Below are 26,178 nucleotides of genomic sequence, written 5' to 3'. Positions count from 1 at the left end.
CCACTCGGCCACCTCGTCTCACTGGTATGCAATCTGGCAAACTTTCCAACACCACTTGTTATACTTCAAAGTCAATTCTTTATGTTCTTGTAGATTGTGTCATTTTCACAATCACGAGCTTGATAGCAAGTCGACTTTCAACCATCCTTGGCTTTAGGAACATTTATTTAATTTTAACCGAAACTTGTGAACAAATCCACCATCACCCACCTCACAAACAAAAATGATTTTTAATACTTCTGGCCAATAACATGACCTTCTCTGTAAAAGTAATGTATTAATTTTCACTAAATGTGTTCTATGCTTGTCTTTAATGAAGTGACAGACTATGTTACATGAGTTACAGTAATTTCAAATCGCTGCAAATATTACAAACATCACCATTTAGAGTTTGCTGTCACTGTAATGTAAACAAGAAAATTATGCAGGAATAAGGTTTAACCTATATTAAGGGCTCTGCTGTAAAAATTTTTTAATTGCATCCCATATCAGTTTAACAAAGCCCAAGAAATGTCATAGACTTTAATTATCTAAACATAAATTATTTTAACCTATACTTGTGAGTTAATCCACCATCACGGGGAAATAAAGCATTTGCCAAACAAATTCAAGATAGTAGTATTGACAATGCCTGTTTAAATATCAAGACACTTGCTCATGTTTACCATCTTAAAGTAGACTTCTTGATTTGACTTGTTTATTTTGGCCATTTTTGTGTCAGCTTCACTTGCTGGTTTATGATGCAGTATTTGTAAAAATGCCTCTTCTACCGAAAGAGCATTGTGACAACGAGGATGGGATTTGAACCCATGCGTGCAGAGCACAATGGATTAGCAGTCCATCGCCTTAACCACTCAGCCACCTCGTCTCACTGGTATGCAATCTGGCAAACTTTCCAACACCACTTGTTATACTTCAAAGTCAATTCTTTATGTTCTTGTAGATTGTGTCATTTTCACAATCACGAGCTTGATAGCAAGTCGACTTTCAACCATCCTTGGCTTTAGGAACATTTATTTAATTTTAACTGAAACTTGTGAACAAATTCACCATCACCCACCTCACAAACAAAAATGATTTTTAATACTTCTGGCCAATAACATGACCTTCTCTGTAAAAGTAATGTATTAATTTTCACTAAATGTGTTCTATGCTTGTCTTTAATGAGGTGACAGACTATGTTACATGAGTTACAGTAATTTCAAATCTCAGCAAATATTACAAACATCACCATTTAGAGTTTGCTGTCACTGTAATGTAAACAAGAAAATTATGCAGGAATAAGGTTTAACCTATATTAAGGGCTCTGCTGTAAAAAATTTTTTAACTGCATCCCATATCAGTTTAACAAAGCCCAAGAAATGTCATAGACTTTAATTATCTAAACATAAATCATTTTAACCTATACTTGTGAGCTAATCCACCATCATGGGGTATAAAGCATTTGCAAAATAAATTCTAGATAGTAGTATTGACATTGCATGTTCAAATATCAAGACACTTGCTCATGTTTACCATCTTAAAGTAGACTTCTTGATTTGACTTGTTTATTTTGGCCATTTGTGTGTCAGTAGCAGTATTTGTAAAAATGCCTCTTCTACCTAAAAAGCATTGTGACGACGAGGATGAGCACAATGGATTAGCAGTCCATCGCCTTAACCACTCGGCCACCTCGTCTCACTGGTATGCAATCTGGCAAACTTTCCAACACCACTTGTTATACTTCAAAGTCAATTCTTTATGTTCTTGTAGATTGTGTCATTTTCACAATCACGAGCTTGATAGCAAGTCGTCTTTCAACCATCCTTGGCTTTAGGAACATTTATTTAATTTTAACCGAAACTTGTGAACAAATCCACCATCACCCACCTCACAAACAAAAATGATTTTTAATACTTCTGGCCAATAACATGACCTTCTCTGTAAAAGTAATGTATTAATTTTCACTAAATGTGTTCTATGCTTGTCTTTAATGAAGTGACAGACTATGTTACATGAGTTACAGTAATTTCAAATCGCTGCAAATATTACAAACATCACCATTTAGAGTTTGCTGTCACTGTAATGTAAACAAGAAAATTATGCAGGAATAAGGTTTAACCTATATTAAGGGCTCTGCTGTAAAAATTTTTTTAATTGCATCCCATATCAGTTTAATAAAGCCCAAGAAATGTCATAGACTTTAATTATCTAAACATAAATTATTTTAACCTATACTTGTGAGTTAATCCACCATCACGGGGAAATAAAGCATTTGCCAAACAAATTCAAGATATTGACAATGCATGTTCAAATATCAAGACACTTGCTCATGTTTACCATCTTAAAGTAGACTTCTTGATTTGACTTGTTTATTTTGCCCATTTTTGTGTCAGCTTCACTTGCTGGTTTATGATGCAGTATTTGTAAAAATGCCTCTTCTACCGAAAGAGCATTGTGACGACGAGGATGGGATTTGAACCCATGCGTGCAGAGCACAATGGATTAGCAGTCCATCGCCTTAACCACTCGGCCACCTCGTCTCACTGGAAAGCAATTTGGCAAACTTTCCAACACCACTTGTTATACTTCAAAGTCAATTCTTTATGTTCTTGTAGATTGTGTCATTTTCACAATCACGAGCTTGATAGCAAGTCGACTTTCAACCATCCTTGGCTTTAGGAACATTTATTTAATTTTAACCGAAACTTGTAAACAAATCCACCATCACCCACCTCACAAACAAAAATGATTTTTAATACTTCTTGCCAATAACATGACCTTCTCTGTAAAAGTAATGTAATAATTTTCACTAAATGTGTTCTATGCTTGTCTTTAATGAAGTGACAGACTATGTTACATGAGTTACAGTAATTTCAAATCTCAGCAAATATTACAAACATCACCATTTAGAGTTTGCTGTCACTGTAATGTAAACAAGAAAATTATGCAGGAATAAGGTTTAACCTATATTAAGGGCTCTGCTGTAAAAATGTTTTAACTGCATCCCATATCAGTTTAACAAAGCCGAAGAAATGTCATAGACTTTAAATTATCTAAACATAAATCATTTTAACCTATACTTGTGAGCTAATCCACCATCATGGGGGATAAAGCATTTGCAAAATAAATTCTAGATAGTAGTATTGACATTGCATGTTCAAATATCAAGACACTTGCTCATGTTTACCATCTTAAAGTAGACTTCTTGATTTGACTTGTTTATTTTGGCCATTTGTGTGTCAGTAGCAGTATTTGTAAAAATGCCTCTTCTACCTAAAAAGCATTGTGACGACGAGGATGGGATCTGAACCCACGCGTGCAGAGCACAATGGATTAGCAGTCCATCGCCTTAACCACTCGGCCACCTCGTCTCACTGGTATGCAATCTGGCAAACATTCCAACACCACTAGTTATAATTCAAAGTCAATTATTTATGTTCTTGTAGATTGTGTCATTTTCACAATCACGAGCTTGATAGCAAGTCGACTTTCAACCATCCTTGGCTTTAGGAACATTTATTTAATTTTAACCAAAACTTGTGAACAAATCCACCATCACCCACCTCACAAACAAAAATGATTTTTAATACTTCTGGCCAATAACATGACCTTCTCTGTAAAAGTAATGTATTAATTTTCACTAAATGTGTTCTATGCTTGTCTTTAATGAAGTGACAGACTATGTTACATGAGTTACAGTAATTTTAAATCGCTGCAAATATTACAAACATCACCATTTAGAGTTTGCTGTCACTGTAATGTAAACAAGAAAATTATGCAGGAATAAGGTTTAACCTATATTAAGGGCTCTGCTGTAAAAATGTTTTAACTGCATCCCATATCAGTTTAACAAAGCCCAAGAAATGTCATAGACTTTAATTATCTAAACATAAATAATTTTAACCTATGCTTGTGAGCTAATCCACCATCATGGGGAATAAAGCATTTGCAAAATAAATTCTAGATAGTAGTATTGACATTGCATGTTCAAATATCAAGACACTTGCTCATGTTTACCATCTTAAAGTAGACTTCTTGATTTGACTTGTTTATTTTGGCCATTTGTGTGTCAGTAGCAGTATTTGTAAAAATGCCTCTTCTACCTAAAAAGCATTGTGACGACGAGGATGAGCACAATGGATTAGCAGTCCGTCGCCTTAACCACTCGGCCACCTCGTCTCACTGGTATGCAATCTGGCAAACTTTCCAACACCACTTGTTATACTTCAAAGTCAATTCTTTATGTTCTTGTAGATTGTGTCATTTTCACAATCACGAGCTTGATAGCAAGTCGACTTTCAACCATCCTTGGCTTTAGGAACATTTATTTAATTTTAACCGAAACTTGTGAACAAATCCACCATCACCCACCTCACAAACAAAAATGATTTTTAATACTTCTGGCCAATAACATGACCTTCTCTGTAAAAGTAATGTATTAATTTTCACTAAATGTGTTCTATGCTTGTCTTTAATGAAGTGACAGACTATGTTACATGAGTTACAGTAATTTCAAATCTCTGCAAATATTACAAACGTCACCATTTAGAGTTTGCTGTCACTGTAATGTAAACAAGAAAATTATGCAGGAATAAGGTTTAACCTATATTAAGGGCTCTGCTGTAAAAAAATTTAACTGCACCCCATATCAGTTTAATAAAGCCCAAGAAATGTCATAGACTTTAATTATCTAAACATAAATTATTTTAACCTATACTTGTGAGTTAATCCACCATCACGGGGAAATAAAGCATTTGCCAAACAAATTCAAGATAGTAGTATTGACAATGCATGTTCAAATATCAAGACACTTGCTCATGTTTACCATCTTAAAGTAGACTTCTTGATTTGACTTGTTTATTTTGCCCATTTTTGTGTCAGCTTCACTTGCTGGTTTATGATGCAGTATTTGTAAAAATGCCTCTTCTACCGAAAGAGCATTGTGACGACGAGGATGGGATTTGAACCCATGCGTGCAGAGCACAATGGATTAGCAGTCCATCGCCTTAACAACTCGGCCACCTCGTCTCACTGGTATGCAATCTGGCAACCTTTCCAACACCACTTGTTATACTTCAAAGTCAATTCTTTATGTTCTTGTAGATTGTGTCATTTTCACAATCACGAGCTTGATAGCAAGTCGACTTTCAACCATCCTTGGCTTTAGGAACATTTATTTAATTTTAACCGAAACTTGTGAACAAATTCACCATCATCCACCTCACAAACAAAAATGATTTTTAATACTTCTGGCCAATAACATGACCTTCTCTGTAAAAGTAATGTATTAATTTTCACTAAATGTGTTCTATGCTTGTCTTTAATGAAGTGACAGACTATGTTACATGAGTTACAGTAATTTCAAATCTCAGCAAATATTACAAACATCACCATTTAGAGTTTGCTGTCACTGTAATGTAAACAAGAAAATTATGCAGGAATAAGGTTTAACCTATATTAAGGGCTCTGCTGTAAAAATTTTTTAACTGCATCCCATATCAGTTTAACAAAGCCCAAGAAATGTCATAGACTTTAATTATCTAAACATAAATAATTTTAACCTATACTTGTGAGCTAATCCACCATCATGGGGAATAAAGCATTTGCAAAATAAATTCTAGATAGTAGTATTGACATTGCATGTTCAAATATCAAGACACTTGCTCATGTTTACCATCTTAAAGTAGACTTCTTGATTTGACTTGTTTATTTTGGCCATTTGTGTGTCAGTAGCAGTATTTGTAAAAATGCCTCTTCTACCTAAAAAGCATTGTGACGACGAGGATGAGCACAATGGATTAGCAGTCCATCGCCTTAACCACTCGGCCACCTCGTCTCACTGGTATGCAATCTGGCAAACTTTCCAACACCACTTGTTATACTTCAAAGTCAATTCTTTATGTTCTTGTAGATTGTGTCATTTTCACAATCACGAGCTTGATACAAGTCGACTTTCAACCATACTTGGCTTTAGGAACATTTATTTAATTTTAACCGAAACTTGTGAACAAATCCACCATCATCCACCTCACAAACAAAAATGATTTTTAATACTTCTGGCCAATAACATGACCTTCTCTGTAAAAGTAATGTATTAATTTTCACTAAATGTGTTCTATGCTTGTCTTTAATGAAGTGACAGACTATGTTACATGAGTTACAGTAATTTCAAATCTCTGCAAATATTACAAACATCACCATTTAGAGTTTGCTGTCACTGTAATGTAAACAAGAAAATTATGCAGGAATAAGGTTTAACCTATATTAAGGGCTCTGCTGTAAAATTTTTTTAACTGCATCCCATATCAGTTTAACAAAGCCCAAGAAATGTCATAGACTTTAAATTATCTAAACATAAATCATTTTAACCTATACTTGTGAGCTAATCCACCATCATGGGGGATAAAGCATTTGCAAAATAAATTCTAGATAGTAGTATTGACATTGCATGTTCAAATATCAAGACACTTGCTCATGTTTACCATCTTAAAGTAGGTTTCTTGATTTGACTTGTTTATTTTGGCCATTTGTGTGTCAGTAGCAGTATTTGTAAAAATGCCTCTTCTACCTAAAAAGCATTGTGACGACGAGGATGGGATTTGAACCCATGCGTGCAGAGCACAATGGATTAGCAGTTCGTCGCCTTAACCACTCGGTCACCTCATCTCACTGGTATGCAATTGGGCAAACATTCCAACACCACTAGTTATACTTCAAAGTCAATTCTTTATGTTCTTGTAGATTGTGTCATTTTCACAATCGCCAGCTTGATAGTAAGTCGACTTTCAACCATCTTTGGCTTTAGGAACATTTATTTAATTTTAACCGATACTTGTGAACAAATCCACCATCATCCACTTCACAAACAAAAATGATTTTTTAATACTTCTGGCCAATAACATGACCTTCTCTGTAAAAGTAATGTATTAATTTTCACTAAATGTGTTCTATGCTTGTCTTTAATGAAGTGACAGACTATGTTACATGAGTTACAGTAATTTCAAATCTCTGCAAATATTACAAACATCACCATTTAGAGTTTGCTGTCACTGTAATGTAAACAAGAAAATTATGCAGGAATAAGGTTTAACCTATATTAAGGGCTCTGCTGTAAAAATGTTTTAACTGCATCCCATATCAGTTTAACAAAGCCCAAGAAATGTCATAGACTTTAAATTATCTAAACATAAATCATTTTAACCTATACTTGTGAGCTAATCCACCATCATGGGGGATAAAGCATTTGCAAAATAAATTCTAGATAGTAGTATTGACATTGCATGTTCAAATATCAAGACACTTGCTCATGTTTACCATCTTAAAGTAGGCTTCTTGATTTGACTTGTTTATTTTGGCCATTTGTGTGTCAGTAGCAGTATTTGTAAAAATGCCTCTTCTACCTAAAGAGCATTGTGACGACAAGGATGGGATTTGAACCCATGCGTACAGAGCACAATGGATTAGCAGTCCATCGCCATAACCACTCGGCCACCTCGTCTCACTGGTATGCAGTCTGGCAAAATTTCCAACACCACTTGTTATACTTCAAAGTCAATTCTTTATGTTCTTGTAGATTGTGTCATTTTCACAATCACGAGCTAGATAGTAAGTCGACTTTCAACCATCCTTGGCTTTAGGAACATTTATTTAATTTTAACCGATACTTGTGAACAAATCCACCATCATCCACCTCCCAAACAAAAATGATTTTTAATACTTCTGGCCAATAACATGACCTTCTCTGTAAAAGTAATGTATTAATTTTCACTAAATGTGTTCTATGCTTGTCTTTAAGGAAGTGACAGACTATGTTACATGAGTTACAGTAATTTCAAATCTCTGCAAATATTACAAACATCACCATTTAGAGCTTGCTGTCACTGTAATGTAAACAAGAAAATTATGCAGGAATAAGGTTTAACCTATATTAAGGGCTCTGCTGTAAAATTTTTTAACTGCACCCCATATCAGTTTAATAAAGCCCAAGAAATGTCATAGACTTTAATTATCTAAACATAAAATATTTTAACCTATACTTGTGAGTTAATCCACCATCATGGGGAAATAAAGCATTTGCCAAACAAATTCAAGATAGTAGTATTGACAATGCATGTTCAAATATCAAGACACTTGCTCATGTTTACCATCTTAAAGTAGACTTCTTGATTTGACTTGTTTATTTTGGCCATTTGTGTGTCAGTAGCAGTATTTGTAAAAATGCCTCTTCTACCTAAAAAGTATTGTGACGACTAGGATGAGATTTGTACCCATGCGTGCTGAGCACAATGGATTAGCAGTCCATCGCCTTAACCACTCAGCCACCTCGTCTCACTGGTATGCAATCTGGCAAACATTCCAACACCACTAGTTATACTTCAAAGTCAATTCTTTATGTTCTTGTAGATTGTGTCATTTTCACAATCACGAGCTTGATAGCAAGTCGACTTTCAACCATCCTTGGCTTTAGGAACATTTATTTAATTTTAACCAAAACTTGTGAACAAATCCACCATCACCCACCTCACAAACAAAAATGATTTTTAATACTTCTGGCCAATAACATGACCTTCTCTGTAAAAGTAATGTATTAATTTTCACTAAATGTGTTCTATGCTTGTCTTTAATGAGGTGACAGACTATGTTACATCAGTTACAGTAATTTCAAATCTCAGCAAATATTACAAACATCACCATTTAGAGTTTGCTGTCACTGTAATGTAAACAAGAAAATTATGCAGGAATAAGGTTTAACCTATATTAAGGGCTCTGCTGTAAAAAATTTTTAATTGCATCCCATATCAGTTTAACAAAGCCCAAGAAATGTCATAGACTTTAATTATCTAAACATAAATAATTTTAACCTATACTTGTGAGCTAATCCACCATCATGGGGAATAAAGCATTTGCAAAATAAATTCTAGATAGTAGTATTGACATTGCATGTTCAAATATCAAGACACTTGCTCATGTTTACCATCTTAAAGTAGACTTCTTGATTTGACTTGTTTATTTTGGCCATTTTTGTGTCAGCTTCACTTGCTGGTTTTTGAAGCAGTATTTGTAAAAATGCCTCTTCTACCTAAAGAGCATTGTGACGACAAGGATGGGATTTGAACCCATGTGTGTAGAGCACAATGGATTAGCAGTCCATCGCCTTAACCACTCGGCCACCTCATCTCACTGGTATGCAGTCTGCCAAAATTTCCAACACCACTTGTTATACTTCAAAGTCAATTCTTTATGTTCTTGTAGATTGTGTTATTTTCACAATCACCAGCTTGATAGTAAGTCGACTTTCAACCATCCTTGGCTTTAAGAACATTTATTTAATTTTAACCGATACTTGTGAACAAATCCACCATCATCCACTTCACAAACAAAAATGTTTTTTTAATACTTCTGGCCAATAACATGACCTTCTCTGTAAGAGTAATGTATTCATTTTCACTAAATGTGTTCTATGCTTGTCTTTAATGAAGTGACAGACTATGTTACATGAGTTACAGTAATTTCAAATCTCTGCAAATATTACAAACATCACCATTTAGAGTTTGCTGTCACTGTAATGTAAACAAGAAAATTATGCAGGAATAAGGTTTAACCTATATTAAGGGCTCTGCTGTAAAAAAAATTAACTGCACCCCATATCAGTTTAATAAAGCCCAAGAAACGTCATAGACTTTAATTATCTAAACATAAATTATTTTAACCTATACTTGTGAGTTAATCCACCATCATGGGGAAATAAAGCATTTGCCAAACAAATTCAAGATAGTAGTATTGACAATGCATGTTCAAATATCAAGACACTTACTCATGTTTACCATCTTAAAGTAGACTTCTTGATTTGACTTGTTTATTTTGGCCATTTTTGTGTCAGCTTCACTTGCTGGTTTATGATGCAGTATTTGTAAAAATGCCTCTTCTACCGAAAGAGCATTGTGACGACGAGGATGGGATTTGAACCCATGCGTGCAGAGCACAATGGATTAGCAGCCCATCGCCTTAACCACTCGGCCACCTCGTCTCACTGGTATGCAATCTGGCAAACTTTCCAACACCACTTGTTATACTTCAAAGTCAATTCTTTATGTTCTTGTAGATTGTGTCATTTTCACAATCACGAGCTTGATAGCAAGTCGACTTTCAACCATTCTTGGCTTTAGGAACATTTATTTAATTTTAACCGAAACTTGTGAACAAATTCACCATCATCCACCTCACAAACAAAAAAGATTTTTAATACTTCTGGCCAATAACATGACCTTCTCTGTAAAAGTAATGTATTAATTTTCACTAAATGTGTTCTATGCTTGTCTTTAATGAGGTGACAGACTATGTTACATGAGTTACAGTAATTTCAAATCTCAGCAAATATTACAAACATCACCATTTAGAGTTTGCTGTCACTGTAATGTAAACAAGAAAATTATGCAGGAATAAGGTTTAACCTATATTAAGGGCTCTGCTGTAAATTTTTTTTAACTGCATCCCATATCAGTTTAACAAAGCCCAAGAAATGTCATAGACTTTAATTATCTAAACATAAATCATTTTAACCTATACTTGTGAGATAATCCACCATCATGGGGAATAAAGCATTTGCAAAATAAATTCTAGATAGTAGTATTGACATTGCATGTTCAAATATCAAGACACTTGCTCACGTTTACCATCTTAAAGTAGACTTCTTGATTTGACTTGTTTATTTTGGCCATTTGTGTGTCAGTAGCAGTATTTGTAAAAATGCCTCTTCTACCTAAAAAGCATTGTGACTACGAGGATGAGCACAATGGATTAGCAGTCCATCGCCTTAACCACTCGGCCACCTCGTCTCACTGGTATGCAATCTGGCAAACTTTCCAACACCACTTGTTATACTTCAAAGTCAATTCTTTATGTTCTTGTAGATTGTGTCATTTTCACAATCGCCAGCTTGATAGTAAGTCGACTTTCAACCATCCTTGGCTTTAGGAACATTTATTTAATTTTAACCGATACTTGTGAACAAATCCACCATCACCCACTTCACAAACAAAAATGATTTTTAATACTTCTGGCCAATAACATGACCTTCTCTGTAAAAGTAATGTATTAATTTTCACTAAATGTGTTCTATGCTTGTCTTTAATGAAGTGACAGACTATGTTACATGAGTTACAGTAATTTCAAATCTCTGCAAATATTACAAACATCACCATTTAGAGTTTGCTGTCACTGTAATGTAAACAAGAAAATTATGCAGGAATAAGGTTTAACCTATATTAAGGGCTCTGCTGTAAAAATGTTTTAACTGCATCCCATATCAGTTTAACAAAGCCCAAGAAATGTCATAGACTTTAAATTATCTAAACATAAATCATTTTAACCTATACTTGTGAGCTAATCCACCATCATGGGGGATAAAGCATTTGCAAAATAAATTCTAGATAGTAGTATTGACATTGCATGTTCAAATATCAAGAAACTTGCTCATGTTTACCATCTTAAAGTAGACTTCTTGATTTGACTTGTTTATTTTGGCCATTTGTGTGTCAGTAGCAGTATTTGTAAAAATGCCTCTTCTACCTAAAAAGCTTTGTGACGACGAGGATGGGATTTGAACCCATGCGTGCAGAGCACAATGGATTAGCAGTCCATCGACTTAACCACTCGGCCACCTCGTCTCACTGGTATGCAATCTGGCAAACATTCCAACACCACTAGTTATACTTCAAAGTCAATTCTTTATGTTCTTGTAGATTGTGTCATTTTCACAATCGCCAGCTTGATAGTAAGTCAACTTTCAACCATCCTTGGCTTTAGGAACATTTATTTAATTTTAACCGATACTTGTGAACAAATCCACCATCATCCACTTCACAAACAAAAATGATTTTTAATACTTCTGGCCAATAACATGACCTTCTCTGTAAAAGTAATGTATTAATTTTCACTAAATGTGTTCTATGCTTGTCTTTAATGAAGTGAGAGACTATGTTACATGAGTTACAGTAATTTCAAATCTCTGCAAATATTACAAACATCACCATTTAGAGTTTGCTGTCACTGTAATGTAAACAAGAAAATTATGCAGGAATAAGGTTTAACCTATATTAAGGGCTCTGCTGTAAAAATGTTTAACTGCACCCCATATCAGTTTAATAAAGCCCAAGAAATGTCATAGACTTTAATTATCTAACATAAATTATTTTAACCTATACTTGTGAGTTAATCCACCATCATGGGGAAATAAAGCATTTGCCAAACAAATTCATGATAGTAGTATTGACAATGCATGTTCAAATATCAAGACACTTGCTCATGTTTACCATCTTAAAGTTGACTTCTTGATTTGACTTGTTTATTTTGGCCATTTTTGTGTCAGCTTCACTTGCTGGTTTATGATGCAGTATTTGTAAAAATGCCTTTTCTACCGAAAGAGCATTGTGACGACGAGGATGGGACTTGAACCCATGCGTGCAGAGCACAATGGATTAGCAGCCCATCGCCTTAACCACTCGGCCACCTCGTCTCACTGGTATGCAATCTGGCAAACTTTCCAACACCACTTGTTATACTTCAAAGTCAATTCTTTATGTTCTTGTAGATTGTGTCATTTTCACAATCACGAGCTTGATAGCAAGTCGACTTTCAACCATTCTTGGCTTTAGGAACATTTATTTAATTTTAACCGAAACTTGTGAACAAATCCACCATCACCCACCTCACAAACAAAAATGATTTTTAATACTTCTGGCCAATAACATGACCTTCTCTGTAAAAGTAATGTATTAATTTTCACTAAATGTGTTCTATGCTTGTCTTTAATGAGGTGACAGACTATGTTACATGAGTTACAGTAATTTCAAATCTCTGCAAATATTACAAACATCACCATTTAGAGTTTGCTGTCACTGTAATGTAAACAAGAAAATTATGCAGGAATAAGGTTTAACCTATATTAAGGGCTCTGCTGTAAAAAAAATTAACTGCACCCCATATCAGTTTAATAAAGCCCAAGAAATGTCATAGACTTTAATTATCTAACATAAATTATTTTAACCTATACTTGTGAGTTAATCCACCATCATGGGGAAATAAAGCATTTGCCAAACAAATTCAAGATAGTAGTATTGACAATGCATGTTCAAATATCAAGACACTTGCTCATGTTTACCATCTTAAAGTAGACTTCTTGATTTGACTTGTTTATTTTGGCCATTTTTGTGTCAGCTTCACTTGCTGGTTTATGAAGCAGTATTTGTAAAAATGCCTCTTCTACCTAAAGAGCATTGTGACAACAAGGATGGGATTTGAACCCATGCGTGCAGAGCACAATGGATTAGCAGTCCATCGCCTTAACCACTCGGCCACCTCGTCTCACTGGTATGCAGTCTGGCAAAATTTCCAACACCACTTGTTATACTTCAAAGTCAATTCTTTATGTTCTTGTAGATTGTGTCATTTTCACAATCACGAGCTAGATAGTAAGTCGACTTTCAACCATCCTTGGCTTTAGGAACATTTATTTAATTTTAACCGATACTTGTGAACAAATCCACCATCATCCACCTCACAAACAAAAATGATTTTTATTTCTTCTGGCCAATAACATGACCTTCTCTGTAAAAGTAATGTATTAATTTTCACTAAATGTGTTCTATGCTTGTCTTTAAGGAAGTGACAGACTATGTTACATGAGTTACAGTAATTTCAAATCTCTGCAAATATTACAAACATCACCATTTAGAGTTTGCTGTCACTGTAATGTAAACAAGAAAATTATGCAGGAATAAGGTTTAACCTATATTAAGGGCTCTGCTGTAAAAATTTTTAACTGCACCCCATATCAGTTTAATAAAGCCCAAGAAATGTCATAGACTTTAATTATCTAAACATAAATTATTTTAACCTATACTTGTGAGTTAATCCACCATCATGGGGAAATAAAGCATTTGCCAAACAAATTCAAGATAGTAGTATTGACAATGCATGTTCAAATATCAAGACACTTGCTCATGTTTACCATCTTAAAGTAGACTTCTTGATTTGACTTGTTTATTTTGGCCATTTTTGTGTCAGCTTCACTTGCTGGTTTTTGAAGCAGTATTTGTAAAAATGCCTCTTCTACCTAAAGATCATTGTGACGACAAGGATGGGATTTGAACCCATGTGTGCAGAGCACAATGGATTAGCAGTCCATCGCCTTAACCACTCGGCCACCTCGTCTCACTGGTATGCAGTCTGGCAAAATTTCCAACACCACTTGTTATACTTCAAAGTCAATTCTTTATGTTCTTGTAGATTGTGTCATTTTCACAATCACCAGCTTGATAGTAAGTCGACTTTCAACCATTCTTGGCTTTAGGAACATTTATTTAATTTTAACCGATACTTGTGAACAAATCCACCATCATCCACTTCACAAACAAAAATGTTTTTTAATACTTCTGGCCAATAACATGACCTTCTCTGTAAGAGTAATGTATTTATTTTCACTAAATGTGTTCTATGCTTGTCTTTAATGAAGTGACAGACTATGTTACATGAGTTACAGTAATTTCAAATCTCTGCAAATATTACAAACATCACCATTTAGAGTTTGCTGTCACTGTAATGTAAACAAGAAAATTATGCAGGAATAAGGTTTAACCTATATTAAGGGCTCTGCTGTAAAAAAATTTAACTGCACCCCATATCAGTTTAATAAAGCCCAAGAAATGTCATAGACTTTAATTATCTAACATAAATTATTTTAACCTATACTTGTGAGTTAATCCACCATCATGGGGAAATAAAGCATTTGCCAAACAAATTCAAGATAGTAGTATTGACAATGCATGTTCAAATATCAAGACACTTGCTCATGTTTACCATCTTAAAGTAGACTTCTTGATTTGACTTGTTTATTTTGGCCATTTTTGTGTCAGCTTCACTTGCTGGTTTATGATGCAGTATTTGTAAAAATTCCTCTTCTACCGAAAGAGCATTGTGACGACGAGGATGGGATTTGAACCCATGCGTGCAGAGCACAATGGATTAGCAGCCCATCGCCTTAACCACTCGGCCACCTCGTCTCACTGGTATGCAATCTGGCAAACTTTCCAACACAACTTGTTATACTTCAAAGTCAATTCTTTATGTTCTTGTAGATTGTGTCATTTTCACAATCACGAGCTTGATAGCAAGTCGACTTTCAACCATCCTTGGCTTTAGGAACATTTATTTAATTTTAACCGAAACTTGTGAACAAATTCACCATCATCCACCTCACAAACAAAAAAGATTTTTAATACTTCTGGCCAATAACATGACCTTCTCTGTAAAAGTAATGTATTAATTTTCACTAAATGTGTTCTATGCTTGTCTTTAATGAGGTGACAGACTATGTTACATCAGTTACAGTAATTTCAAATCTCAGCAAATATTACAAACATCACCATTTAGAGTTTGCTGTCACTGTAATGTAAACAAGAAAATTATGCAGGAATAAGGTTTAACCTATATTAAGGGCTCTGCTGTAAATTTTTTTTAACTGCATCCCATATCAGTTTAACAAAGCCCAAGAAATGTCATAGACTTTAATTATCTAAACATAAATCATTTTAACCTATACTTGTGAGCTAATCCACCATCATGGGGAATAAAGCATTTGCAAAATAAATTCTAGATAGTAGTATTGACATTGCATGTTCAAATATCAAGACACTTGCTCACGTTTACCATCTTAAAGTAGACTTCTTGATTTGACTTGTTTATTTTGTCCATTTGTGTGTCAGTAGCAGTATTTGTAAAAATGCCTCTTCTACCTAAAAAGCATTGTGATGACGAGGATGAGCACAATGGATTAGCAGTCCATCGCCTTAACCACTCGGCCACCTCGTCTCACTGGTATGCAATCTGGCAAACTTTCCAACACCACTTGTTATACTTCAAAGTCAATTCTTTATGTTCTTGTAGATTGTGTCATTTTCACAATCACGAGCTTGATAGCAAGTCGACTTTCAACCATCCTTGGCTTTAGGAACATTTATTTAATTTTAACCGAAACTTGTGAACAAATCCACCATCACCCACCTCACAAACAAAAATGATTTTTAATACTTCTGGCCAATAACATGACCTTCTCTGTAAAAGTAATGTATTAATTTTCACTAAATGTGTTCTATGCTTGTCTTTAATGAGGTGACAGACTATGTTACATGAGTTACAGTAATTTCAAATCTCTGCAAATATTACAAACATCACCATTTAGAGTTTGCTGTCACTGTAATGTAAACAAGAAAATTATGCAGGAATAAGGTTTAACCTATATTAAGGGCTCTGCTGTAAAATTTTTTTAACTGCATCCCATATCAGTTTAACAAAGCCCAAGAAATGTAATAGACTTTAAATTATCTAAACATAAATCATTTTAACCTATACTTGTGAGCTAATCCACCATCATGGGGGATAAAGCATTTGCAAAATAAATTCTAGATAGTAGTATTGACATTGCATGTTCAAATATCAAGACACTTGCTCATGTTTACCATCTTAAAGTAGACTTCTTGATTTGACTTGTTTATTTTGTCCATTTGTGTGTCAGTAGCAGTATTTGTAAAAATGCCTCTTCTACCTAAAAAGCATTGTGACGACGAGGATAAGCACAATGGTTTAGCAGTCCATCGCCTTAACCACTCGGCCACCTCGTCTCACTGGTATGCAATCTGGCAAACTTTCCAACACCACTTGTTATACTTCAAAGTCAATTCTTTATGTTCTTGTAGATTGTGTCATTTTCACAATCACGAGCTTGATAGCAAGTCGACTTTCAACCATCCTTGGCTTTAGGAACATTTATTTAATTTTAACCGAAACTTGTGAACAAATCCACCATCACCAACCTCACAAACAAAAATGATTTTTAATACTTCTGGCCAATAACATGACCTTCTCTGTAAAAGTAATGTATTAATTTTCACTAAATGTGTTCTATGCTTGTCTTTAATGAAGTGACAGACTATGTTACATGAGTTACAGTAATTTCAAATCTCTGCAAATATTACAAACATCACCATTTAAAGTTTGCTGTCACTGTAATGTAAACAAGAAAATTATGCAGGAATAAGGTTTAACCTATATTAAGGGCTCTGCTGTAAAAAATTTTTAACTGCATCCCATATCAGTTTAACAAAGCCCAAGAAATGTCATAGACTTTAAATTATCTAAATATAAATCATTTTAACCTATACTTGTGAGCTAATCCACCATCATGGGGGATAAAGCATTTGCAAAATAAATTCTAGATAGTAGTATTGACATTGCATGTTCAAATATCAAGACACTTGCTCATGTTTACCATCTTAAAGTAGACTTCTTGATTTGACTTGTTTATTTTGGCCATTTGTGTGTCAGTAGCAGTATTTGTAAAAATGCCTCTTCTACCTAAAAAGCATTGTGACGACGAGGATTGGATTTGAACCCATGCGTGCAGAGCACAATGGATTAGCAATCCATCGCCTTAACCACTCGGCCACCTCGTCTCACTGGTATGCAATCGGGCAAACATTCCAACACCACTAGTTATACTTCAAAGTCAATTCTTTATGTTCTTGTAGATTGTGTCATTTTCACAATCGCCAGCTTGATAGTAAGTCGACTTTCAACCATCCTTGGCTTTAGGAACATTTATTTAATTTTAACCGATACTTGTGAACAAATCCACCATCATCCACTTCACAAACAAAAATGATTTTTAATACTTCTGGCCAATAACATGACCTTCTCTGTAAAAGTAATGTATTAATTTTCACTAAATGTGTTCTATGCTTGTCTTTAATGAAGTGACAGACTATGTTACATGAGTTACAGTAATTTCAAATCTCTGCAAATATTACAAACATCACCATTTAGAGTTTGCTGTCACTGTAATGTAAACAAGAAAATTATGCAGGAATAAGGTTTAACCTATATTAAGGGCTCTGCTGTAAATTTTTTTAACTGCACCCCATATCAGTTTAATAAAGGCCAAGAAATGTCATAGACTTTAATTATCTAAACATAAATTATTTTAACCTATACTTGTGAGTTAATCCACCATCATGGGGAAATAAAGCATTTGCCAAACAAATTCAAGATAGTAGTATTGACGATGCATGTTCAAATATCAAGACACTTGCTCATGTTTACCATCTTAAAGTAGACTTCTTGATTTGACTTGTTTATTTTGGCCATTTTTGTGTCAGCTTCACTTGCTGGTTTATGAAGCAATATTTGTAAAAATGCCTCTTCTACCTAAAGAGCATTGTGACGACAAGGATGGGATTTGAACCCATGCGTGCAGAGCACAATGGATTAGCAGTCTATCGCCTTAACCACTCGGCCACCTTGTCTCACTGGTATGCAGTCTGGCAAAATTTCCATCACCACTTGTTATACTTCAAAGTCAATTCTTTATGTTCTTGTAGATTGTGTCATTTTCACAATCACGAGCTAGATAGTAAGTCGACTTTCAACCATCCTTGGCTTTAGGAACATTTATTTAATTTTAACCGATACTTGTGAACAAATCCACCATCATCCACCTCACAAACAAAAATGATTTTTAATACTTCTGGCCAATAACATGACCTTCTCTGTAAAAGTAATGTATTAATTTTCACTAAATGTGTTCTATGCTTGTCTTTAAGGAAGTGACAGACTATGTTACATGAGTTACAGTAATTTCAAATCTCTGCAAATATTACAAACATCACCATTTAGAGTTTGCTGTCACTGTAATGTAAACAAGAAAATTATGCAGGAATAAGGTTTAACCTATATTAAGGGCTCTGCTGTAAAAATTTTTAACTGCACCCCATATCAGTTTAATAAAGCCCAAGAAATGTCATAGACTTTAATTATCTAAACATAAATTATTTTAACCTATACTTGTGAGTTAATCCACCATCATGGGGAAATAAAGCATTTGCCAAACAAATTCAAGATAGTAGTATTGACAATGCATGTTCAAATATCAAGACACTTGCTCATGTTTACCATCTTAAAGTAGACTTCTTGATTTGACTTGTTTATTTTGGCCATTTTTGTGTCAGCTTCACTTGCTGGTTTATGAAGCAGTATTTGTAAAAATGCCTCTTCTACCTAAAGAGCATTGTGACGACAAGGATGGGATTTGAACCCATGCGTGCAGAGCACAATGGATTAGCAGTCCATCGCCTTAACCACTCGGCCACCTCGTCTCACTGGTATGCAGTCTGGCAAAATTTCCAACACCACTTGTTATACTTCAAAGTCAATTCTTTATGTTCTTGTAGATTGTGTCATTTTCACAATCACCAGCTTGATAGTAAGTCGACTTTCAACCATCCTTGGCTTTAGGAACATTTATTTAATTTTAACGGATACTTGTGAACAAATCCACCATCATCCACTTCACAAACAAAAATGTTTTTTAATACTTCTGGCCAATAACATGACCTTCTCTGTAAGAGTAATGTATTTATTTTCACTAAATGTGTTCTATGCTTGTCTTTAATGAAGTGACAGACTATGTTACATGAGTTACAGTAATTTCAAATCTCTGCAAATATTACAAACATCACCATTTAGAGTTTGCTGTCACTGTAATGTAAACAAGAAAATTATGCAGGAATAAGGTTTAACCTATATTAAGGGCTCTGCTGTAAAAAAATTTAACTGCACCCCATATCAGTTTAATAAAGCCCAAGAAATGTCATAGACTTTAATTATCTAACATAAATTATTTTAACCTATACTTGTGAGTTAATCCACCATCATGGGGAAATAAAGCATTTGCCAAACAAATTCAAGATAGTAGTATTGACAATGCATGTTCAAATATCAAGACACTTGCTCATGTTTACCATCTTAAAGTAGACTTCTTGATTTGACTTGTTTATTTTGGCCATTTTTGTGTCAGCTTCACTTGCTGGTTTATGATGCAGTATTTGTAAAAATTCCTCTTCTACCGAAAGAGCATTGTGACGACGAGGATGGGATTTGAACCCATGCGTGCAGAGCACAATGGATTAGCAGCCCATCGCCTTAACCACTCGGCCACCTCGTCTCACTGGTATGCAAGCTGGCAAACTTTCCAACACAACTTGTTATACTTCAAAGTCAATTCTTTATGTTCTTGTAGATTGTGTCATTTTCACAATCACGAGCTTGATAGCAAGTCGACTTTCAACCATCCTTGGCTTTAGGAACATTTATTTAATTTTAACCGAAACTTGTGAACAAATTCACCATCATCCACCTCACAAACAAAAAAGATTTTTAATACTTCTGTCCAATAACATGACCTTCTCTGTAAAAGTAATGTATTAATTTTCACTAAATGTGTTCTATGCTTGTCTTTAATGAGGTGACAGACTATGTTACATCAGTTACAGTAATTTCAAATCTCAGCAAATATTACAAACATCACCATTTAGAGTTTGCTGTCACTGTAATGTAAACAAGAAAATTATGCAGGAATAAGGTTTAACCTATATTAAGGGCTCTGCTGTAAAAATTTTTTAACTGCATCCCATATCAGTTTAACAAAGCCCAAGAAATGTCATAGATTTTAATTATCTAAACATAAATCATTTTAACCTATACTTGTGAGCTAATCCACCATCATGGGGAATAAAGCATTTGCAAAATAAATTCTAGATAGTAGTATTGACATTGCATGTTCAAATATCAAGACACTTGCTCACGTTTACCATCTTAAAGTAGACTTCTTGATTTGACTTGTTTATTTTGGCCATTTGTGTGTCAGTAGCAGTATTTGTAAAAATGCCTCTTCTACCTAAAAAGCATTGTGACGACGAGGATGAGCACAATGGATTAGCAGTCCATCGCATTAACCACTCGGCCACCTCGTCTCACTGGTATGCAATCTGGCAAACTTTCCAACACCACTTGTTATACTTCAAAGTCAATTCTTTATGTTCTTGTAGATTGTGTCATTTTCACAATCACGAGCTTGATAGCAAGTCGACTTTCAACCATCCTTGGCTTTAGGAACATTTATTTAATTTTAACCGAAACTTGTGAACAAATCCACCATCACCCACCTCACAAACAAAAATGATTTTTAATACTTCTGGCCAATAACATGACCTTCTCTGTAAAAGTAATGTATTAATTTTCACTAAATGTGTTCTATGCTTGTCTTTAATGAGGTGACAGACTATGTTACATGAGTTACAGTAATTTCAAATCTCTGCAAATATTACAAACATCACCATTTAGAGTTTGCTGTCACTGTAATGTAAACAAGAAAATTATGCAGGAATAAGGTTTAACCTATATTAAGGGCTCTGCTGTAAAAAAATTTAACTGCACCCCATATCAGTTTAATAAAGCCCAAGAAATGTCATAGACTTTAATTATCTAACATAAATTATTTTAACCTATACTTGTGAGTTAATCCACCATCATGGGGAAATAAAGCATTTGCCAAACAAATTCAAGATAGTAGTATTGACAATGCATGTTCAAATATCAAGACACTTGCTCATGTTTACCATCTTAAAGTAGACTTCTTGATTTGACTTGTTTATTTTGGCCATTTTTGTGTCAGCTTCACTTGCTGGTTTATGATGCAGTATTTGTAAAAATTCCTCTTCTACCGAAAGAGCATTGTGACGACGAGGATGGGATTTGAACCCATGCGTGCAGAGCACAATGGATTAGCAGCCCATCGCCTTAACCACTCGGCCACCTCGTCTCACTGGTATGCAATCTGGCACACTTTCCAACACAACTTGTTATACTTCAAAGTCAATTCTTTATGTTCTTGTAGATTGTGTCATTTTCACAATCACGAGCTTGATAGCAAGTCGACTTTCAACCATCCTTGGCTTTAGGAACATTTATTTAATTTTAACCGAAACTTGTGAACAAATTCACCATCATCCACCTCACAAACAAAAAAGATTTTTAATACTTCTGGCCAATAACATGACCTTCTCTGTAAAAGTAATGTATTAATTTTCACTAAATGTGTTCTATGCTTGTCTTTAATGAGGTGACAGACTATGTTACATCAGTTACAGTAATTTCAAATCTCAGCAAATATTACAAACATCACCATTTAGAGTTTGCTGTCACTGTAATGTAAACAAGAAAATTATGCAGGAATAAGGTTTAACCTATATTAAGGGCTCTGCTGTAAAAATTTTTTAACTGCATCCCATATCAGTTTAACAAAGCCCAAGAAATGTCATAGATTTTAATTATCTAAACATAAATCATTTTAACCTATACTTGTGAGCTAATCCACCATCATGGGGAATAAAGCATTTGCAAAATAAATTCTAGATAGTAGTATTGACATTGCATGTTCAAATATCAAGACACTTGCTCACGTTTACCATCTTAAAGTAGACTTCTTGATTTGACTTGTTTATTTTGGCCATTTGTGTGTCAGTAGCAGTATTTGTAAAAATGCCTCTTCTACCTAAAAAGTATTGTGACGACTAGGATGGGATTTGAACCAATGCGTGCTGAGCACAATGGATTAGCAGTCCATTGCCTTAACCACTCGGCCACCTCGTCGCACTGGTATGCAATTTGGCAAACATTCCAACACCACTAGTTATACTTCAAAGTCAATTCTTTATGTTCTTGTAAATTGTGTCATTTTCACAATCACGAGCTTGATAGCAAGTCGACTTTCAACCATCCTTGGCTTTAGGAACATTTATTTAATTTTAACCGAAACTTGTGAACAAATCCACCATACCCACCTCACAAACAAAAATGATTTTTAATACTTCTGGCCAATAGCATGACCTTCTCTGTAAAAGTAATGTATTAAGTTTCACTAAATGTGTTCTATGCTTGTCTTTAATGAAGTGACAGACTATGTTACATGAGTTACAGTAATTTCAAATCTCTGCAAATATTACAAACATCACCATTTAGAGTTTACTGTCACTCTAATGTAAACAAGAAAATTATGCAGGAAAAAGGTTTAACCTATATTAAGGGCTCTGCTGTAAAAAAAATGTAATTGCATCCCATATCAGTTTAACAAAGCCAAAGAAATGTCATAGACTTTAATTATCTAAACATAAATTATTTTAACCTATACTTGTGAGCTAATCCACCATCATGGGGAATAAAACATTTGCAAAATAAATTCTAGATAGTAGTATTGACATTGCATGTTCAAATATCAAGACACTTGCTCATGTTTACCATCTTAAAGTAGACTTCTTGATTTTGACTTGTTTATTTTGGCCATTTGTGTGTCAGTAGCAGTATTTTTAAAAATGCCTCTTCTACCTAAAAAGCATTGTGACGACGAGGATGGGATTTGAACCCATGCGTGCAGAGCACAATGGATTAGCAGTCCATCGCCTCAACCACTCGGCCACCTCGTCTCACTGGTATGCAATCTGGCAAACATTCCAACACCACTAGTTATACTTCAAAGTCAATTCTTTATGTTCTTGTAGATTGTGTCATTTTCACAATCGCCAGCTTGATAGTAAGTCGACTTTCAACCATCCTTGGCTTTAGGAACATTTATTTAATTTTAACCGATACTTGTGAACAAATCCACCATCATCCACTTCACAAACAAAAATGATTTTTAATACTTCTGGCCAATAACATGACCTTCTCTGTAAAAGTAATGTATTAATTTTCACTAAATGTGTTCTATGCTTGTCTTTAATGAAGTGACAGACTATGTTACATGAGTTACAGTAATTTCAAATCTCTGCAAATATTACAAACATCACCATTTAGAGTTTGCTGTCACTGTAATGTAAACAAGAAAATTATGCAGGAATAAGGTTTAACCTATATTAAGGGCTCTGCTGTAAAAATGTTTTAACTGCATCCCATATCAGTTTAACAAAGCCCAAGAAATGTCATAGACTTTAAATTATCTAAACATAAATCATTTTAACCTATACTTGTGAGCTAATCCACCATCATGGGGGATAAAGCATTTGCAAAATAAATTCTAGATAGTAGTATTGACATTGCATGTTCAAATATCAAGACACTTGCTCATGTTTACCATCTTAAAGTAGACTTCTTGATTTGACTTGTTTATTTTGGCCATTTGTGTGTCAGTAGCAGTATTTGTAAAAATGCCTCTTCTACCTAAAAAGCATTGTGACGACGAGAATGGGATTTGAACCCATGCGTGGAGAGCACAATGGATTAGCAGTCCATCGCCTTAACCACTCGGCCACCTCGTCTCACTGGTATGCAATCTGGCAAACATTCCAACACCACTAGTTATACTTCAAAGTCAATTCTTTATGTTCTTGTAGATTGTGTCATTTTCACAATCGCCAGCTTGATAGTAAGTCGACTTTCAACCATCCCTGGCTTTAGGAACATTTATTTAATTTTAACCGATACTTGTGAACAAATCCACCATCATCCACCTCACAAACAAAAATGAATTTTAATACTTCTGGCCAATAACATGACCTTCTCTGTAAAAGTAATGTATTAATTTTCACTAAATGTGTTCTATGCTTGTCTTTAAGGAAGTGACAGACTATGTTACATGAGTTACAGTAATTTCAAATCTCTGCAAATATTGCAAACATCACCATTTAGAGTTTGCTGTCACTGTAATGTAAACAAGAAAATTATGCAGGAATAAGGTTTAACCTATATTAAGGGCTCTGCTGTAAAAAAAATTAACTGCACCCCATATCAGTTTAATAAAGCCCAAGAAATGTCATAGACTTTAACTATCTAAACATAAATTATTTTAACCTATACTTGTGAGTTAATCCACCATCATGGGGAAATAAAGCATTTGCCAAACAAATTCAAGATAGTAGTATTGACAATGCATGTTCAAATATCAAGACACTTGCTCATGTTTACCATCTTAAAGTAGACTTCTTGATTTTGGCCATTTTTGTGTCAGCTTCACTTGCTGGTTTATGAAGCAGTATTTGTAAAAATGCCTCTTCTACCTAAAGAGCATTTGTGACGACAAGGATGGGATTTGAACCCATGCATGCAGAGCACAATGGATTAGCAGTCCATCGCCTTAACCACTCGGCCACCTTGTCTCACTGGTATGCAGTCTGGCAAAATTTCCATCACCACTTGTTATACTTCAAAGTCAATTCTTTATGGTCTTGTAGATTGTGTCATTTTTACTATCACGAGCTAGATAGTAAGTCGACTTTCAACCATCCTTGGCTTTAGGAACATTTATTTAATTTTAACCGATACTTATGAACAAATCCACCATCATCCACCTCACAAACAAAAATGATTTTTAATACTTCTGGCCAATAACATGACCTTCTCTGTAAAAGTAATGTATTAATTTTCACTAAATGTGTTCTATGCTTGTCTTTAAGGAAGTGACAGACTATGTTACATGAGTTACAGTAATTTCAAATCTCTGCAAATATTACAAACATCACCATTTAGAGTTTGCTGTCACTGTAATGTAAACAAGAAAATTATGCAGGAATAAGGTTTAACCTATATTAAGGGCTCTGCTTTAAAAATTTTTAACTGCACCCCATATCAGTTTAATAAAGCCCAAGAAATGTCATAGACTTTAATTATCTAAACATAAATTATTTTAACCTATACTTGTGAGTTAATCCACCATCATGGGGAATAAAGCATTTGCAAAATAAATTCTATATAGTAGTATTGACATTGCATGTTCAAATATCAAGACACTTGCTCATGTTTACCATCTTAAAGTAGACTTCTTGATTTGACTTGTTTAATTTGGCCATTTGTGTGTCAGTAGCAGTATTTGTAAAAATGCCTCTTCTACCTAAAAAGCATTGTGACGACGAGGATGAGCACAATGGATTAGCAGTCCATCGCCTTCACCACTCGGCCACCTCGTCTCACTGGTATGCAATCTGGCAAACTTTCCAACACCACTTGTTATACTTCAAAGTCAATTCTTTATGTTCTTGTAGATTGTGTCATTTTCACAATCACGAGCTTGATAGCAAGTCGACTTTCAACCATCCTTGGCTTTAGGAACATTTATTTCATTTTAACCAAAACTTGTGAACAAATCCACCATCACCCACCTCACAAACAAAAATGATTTTTAATACTTCTGGCCAATAACATGACCTTCTCCGTAAAAGTAATGTATTAATTTTCACTAAATGTGTTCTATGCTTGTCTTTAATGAAGTGACAGACTATGTTACATGAGTTACAGTAATTTCAAATCGCTGCAAATATT

General features: G+C 34.5%; 23 non-coding genes across 23 annotated transcripts; all 23 read right to left on the bottom strand.

Annotated features, from left to right (window-relative positions):
- Positions 1 to 786: 786 nt before the first annotated feature.
- On the bottom strand, positions 787 to 868 carry TRNAS-GCU (transfer RNA serine (anticodon GCU)). The gene has a single exon. It is a non-coding gene; the product is annotated as a tRNA-Ser (tRNA).
- Positions 869 to 2,440: 1,572 nt separating this feature from the next.
- TRNAS-GCU (transfer RNA serine (anticodon GCU)) lies at positions 2,441 to 2,522 on the bottom strand. Its single transcript has one exon. It is a non-coding gene; the product is annotated as a tRNA-Ser (tRNA).
- A 749-nt stretch (positions 2,523 to 3,271) lies between these two features.
- On the bottom strand, positions 3,272 to 3,353 carry TRNAS-GCU (transfer RNA serine (anticodon GCU)). Its single transcript has one exon. It is a non-coding gene; the product is annotated as a tRNA-Ser (tRNA).
- A 1,575-nt stretch (positions 3,354 to 4,928) lies between these two features.
- On the bottom strand, positions 4,929 to 5,010 carry TRNAS-GCU (transfer RNA serine (anticodon GCU)). Its single transcript has one exon. It is a non-coding gene; the product is annotated as a tRNA-Ser (tRNA).
- Positions 5,011 to 6,566: 1,556 nt separating this feature from the next.
- On the bottom strand, positions 6,567 to 6,648 carry TRNAS-GCU (transfer RNA serine (anticodon GCU)). Its single transcript has one exon. It is a non-coding gene; the product is annotated as a tRNA-Ser (tRNA).
- Positions 6,649 to 7,398: 750 nt separating this feature from the next.
- On the bottom strand, positions 7,399 to 7,480 carry TRNAS-GCU (transfer RNA serine (anticodon GCU)). Its single transcript has one exon. It is a non-coding gene; the product is annotated as a tRNA-Ser (tRNA).
- Positions 7,481 to 8,228: 748 nt separating this feature from the next.
- On the bottom strand, positions 8,229 to 8,310 carry TRNAS-GCU (transfer RNA serine (anticodon GCU)). The gene has a single exon. It is a non-coding gene; the product is annotated as a tRNA-Ser (tRNA).
- A 767-nt stretch (positions 8,311 to 9,077) lies between these two features.
- On the bottom strand, positions 9,078 to 9,159 carry TRNAS-GCU (transfer RNA serine (anticodon GCU)). Its single transcript has one exon. It is a non-coding gene; the product is annotated as a tRNA-Ser (tRNA).
- A 768-nt stretch (positions 9,160 to 9,927) lies between these two features.
- Positions 9,928 to 10,009, bottom strand: TRNAS-GCU (transfer RNA serine (anticodon GCU)). Its single transcript has one exon. It is a non-coding gene; the product is annotated as a tRNA-Ser (tRNA).
- Positions 10,010 to 11,566: 1,557 nt separating this feature from the next.
- On the bottom strand, positions 11,567 to 11,648 carry TRNAS-GCU (transfer RNA serine (anticodon GCU)). Its single transcript has one exon. It is a non-coding gene; the product is annotated as a tRNA-Ser (tRNA).
- A 766-nt stretch (positions 11,649 to 12,414) lies between these two features.
- On the bottom strand, positions 12,415 to 12,496 carry TRNAS-GCU (transfer RNA serine (anticodon GCU)). The gene has a single exon. It is a non-coding gene; the product is annotated as a tRNA-Ser (tRNA).
- A 766-nt stretch (positions 12,497 to 13,262) lies between these two features.
- TRNAS-GCU (transfer RNA serine (anticodon GCU)) lies at positions 13,263 to 13,344 on the bottom strand. The gene has a single exon. It is a non-coding gene; the product is annotated as a tRNA-Ser (tRNA).
- A 767-nt stretch (positions 13,345 to 14,111) lies between these two features.
- On the bottom strand, positions 14,112 to 14,193 carry TRNAS-GCU (transfer RNA serine (anticodon GCU)). The gene has a single exon. It is a non-coding gene; the product is annotated as a tRNA-Ser (tRNA).
- Positions 14,194 to 14,959: 766 nt separating this feature from the next.
- Positions 14,960 to 15,041, bottom strand: TRNAS-GCU (transfer RNA serine (anticodon GCU)). Its single transcript has one exon. It is a non-coding gene; the product is annotated as a tRNA-Ser (tRNA).
- A 2,366-nt stretch (positions 15,042 to 17,407) lies between these two features.
- On the bottom strand, positions 17,408 to 17,489 carry TRNAS-GCU (transfer RNA serine (anticodon GCU)). Its single transcript has one exon. It is a non-coding gene; the product is annotated as a tRNA-Ser (tRNA).
- A 767-nt stretch (positions 17,490 to 18,256) lies between these two features.
- Positions 18,257 to 18,338, bottom strand: TRNAS-GCU (transfer RNA serine (anticodon GCU)). The gene has a single exon. It is a non-coding gene; the product is annotated as a tRNA-Ser (tRNA).
- Positions 18,339 to 19,105: 767 nt separating this feature from the next.
- Positions 19,106 to 19,187, bottom strand: TRNAS-GCU (transfer RNA serine (anticodon GCU)). The gene has a single exon. It is a non-coding gene; the product is annotated as a tRNA-Ser (tRNA).
- Positions 19,188 to 19,953: 766 nt separating this feature from the next.
- TRNAS-GCU (transfer RNA serine (anticodon GCU)) lies at positions 19,954 to 20,035 on the bottom strand. Its single transcript has one exon. It is a non-coding gene; the product is annotated as a tRNA-Ser (tRNA).
- Positions 20,036 to 21,609: 1,574 nt separating this feature from the next.
- On the bottom strand, positions 21,610 to 21,691 carry TRNAS-GCU (transfer RNA serine (anticodon GCU)). Its single transcript has one exon. It is a non-coding gene; the product is annotated as a tRNA-Ser (tRNA).
- Positions 21,692 to 22,439: 748 nt separating this feature from the next.
- On the bottom strand, positions 22,440 to 22,521 carry TRNAS-GCU (transfer RNA serine (anticodon GCU)). The gene has a single exon. It is a non-coding gene; the product is annotated as a tRNA-Ser (tRNA).
- Positions 22,522 to 23,269: 748 nt separating this feature from the next.
- TRNAS-GCU (transfer RNA serine (anticodon GCU)) lies at positions 23,270 to 23,351 on the bottom strand. Its single transcript has one exon. It is a non-coding gene; the product is annotated as a tRNA-Ser (tRNA).
- Positions 23,352 to 24,100: 749 nt separating this feature from the next.
- Positions 24,101 to 24,182, bottom strand: TRNAS-GCU (transfer RNA serine (anticodon GCU)). The gene has a single exon. It is a non-coding gene; the product is annotated as a tRNA-Ser (tRNA).
- A 755-nt stretch (positions 24,183 to 24,937) lies between these two features.
- On the bottom strand, positions 24,938 to 25,019 carry TRNAS-GCU (transfer RNA serine (anticodon GCU)). The gene has a single exon. It is a non-coding gene; the product is annotated as a tRNA-Ser (tRNA).
- Positions 25,020 to 26,178: the final 1,159 nt, after the last annotated feature.

The sequence above is a fragment of the Pseudophryne corroboree genome, chromosome 11 (assembly GCF_028390025.1).
Source record: "Pseudophryne corroboree isolate aPseCor3 chromosome 11, aPseCor3.hap2, whole genome shotgun sequence".
Lineage (NCBI taxonomy): Eukaryota > Metazoa > Chordata > Amphibia > Anura > Myobatrachidae > Pseudophryne > Pseudophryne corroboree.
This window is presented reverse-complemented; position numbering and strand designations above follow the sequence as displayed.